The sequence below is a fragment of the Ceratotherium simum genome, chromosome 34 (genome assembly GCF_057802395.1).
Source record: "Ceratotherium simum simum isolate JZ-2026a chromosome 34, ASM5780239v1, whole genome shotgun sequence".
In the NCBI taxonomy this organism is placed as follows: domain Eukaryota; kingdom Metazoa; phylum Chordata; class Mammalia; order Perissodactyla; family Rhinocerotidae; genus Ceratotherium; species Ceratotherium simum.
Window position 1 is genome coordinate 17,457,761 of NC_141933.1, and position 1,681 is coordinate 17,459,441.

The window sequence follows — 1,681 nt, forward strand, 5'->3', positions numbered from 1 at the left end:
AATTCCATCAAATTTTGGTACACATATTTGACTTAACTAAGTCTCTATTAATCAGTAAGTCTACTTTACTAGAGAATAATAAAATGAACTTAGAATATTTTAATTCTGGGTACCTCTTATATCTATCTTACATACTGTTGTGTGGAACTATAAAATAGATCATTGATAATAAATTATTATTTAATAATAGACTTGAAATATAGTTATATATGATTGGATTATAATTATATTAGGTTTTTGTTTATTGTCAATGTTCCTTTAAATTTAGCCACTTTTGTAAACCACTTTCTCACTGTTCTCTTTGGATCCTACTCTTTTTTCTGGATTTAGTTTTCCACTTTCTGATATATATCATTAAGTAGTTTTTTCCATGAGATTTTGTGGAAGATAACTTCTCTATGTTTTTATTTGTATGAACATGTCTTGTTTTAACTTTAATTGTCAAAGAAGAATTCATTTGGGTATCAATCTAGATAGATAGATATTTGCTTTCAATACTTAGAAAATACTTCATACGCTGGCTTCTACCAGTTTTGTTGTACAGATGATTGTACTACCAGATTTTTTGTTATATCTCTGTAGGGAAAATATCTTCTTTTTTGTAAATTTTGTAATTTTCAGTTTCAGTTTTTTCTTTGTTGGGATTAAGTTATATTTATCCTTTTCCATTTTCAATGCCTCCTTGACTGATCTTTCTAAGTCATATTGTCTTTGTATATGTTCTCACAGTCTCATGTACCTTTAATTTATGGGATTTTCATGACTATAATTTAACATTGTTTGTGTGATTTATTCATGGTTGTACATTCCCTGATTGTCTGGTCCATGAGAGCAAGGTCCATGTGTAGTTTTGCTCACTGTTTTAAAGCCAGCATTTATCCCAAAACCTAGAATACAGATGGTTCTTAGTAAGTATCTATTGAGTTAGTCAACTATCACTATGCCCTTTGCATTATGGTTATTTGAGTGCAAACTCTACTTTCTATCGCTTTCCAACATGATCTTCATGAATTCTAAGATAATCGAAACCCTGACTGTGCAACTTTAAATATGAATGCTTCATCCCTCCCACCTTAAAGCAGAAATTTTTTAGGGACATAAATCATTTTTTGACTTTCTCTTATGATTTCTACATTGACAATGGCAAATAGGTTTTCCCTGAACATTTCTTAACTATATAATGAATGAATGAATGAGTGAGTGAATGAATGAATGCCACTATACGTGGAGAATGTTTCGTATTGTGTTAGCTTGTGTATTTCCTTGCTGAACTATCAACAACGTGATATCAGTGATTGTTGATTGGCCTGTTTGAATCCCATCCTCACAATTACAATTAATATTGTAATTATTAATTACAATAAATTGTAAATATACAATTTATTAGTTGTATATACCAGGGAAAGTTGCCTAATCTCTATTTGCCTCAGTTTCCCATTGGAAAAATGAAGATAAAAATACTATGACCTATGATGTTGTGTGAGGAAAGCTAAGGAAATATTTTTAAAATGGCGAGGGAAGAAAGGACAAACTGTGACTACAGGTTGAGGAATAGCAGCTACTTACATTTGAAAAAGAGAACAAATTGGTATATAAGACAGTAGTTCAAATCCTACCCTGCCATGTACCAGCTATGTGACACCGGGTGGGTTAGTCCATCACTACTCCTTTAGTGGAGTCT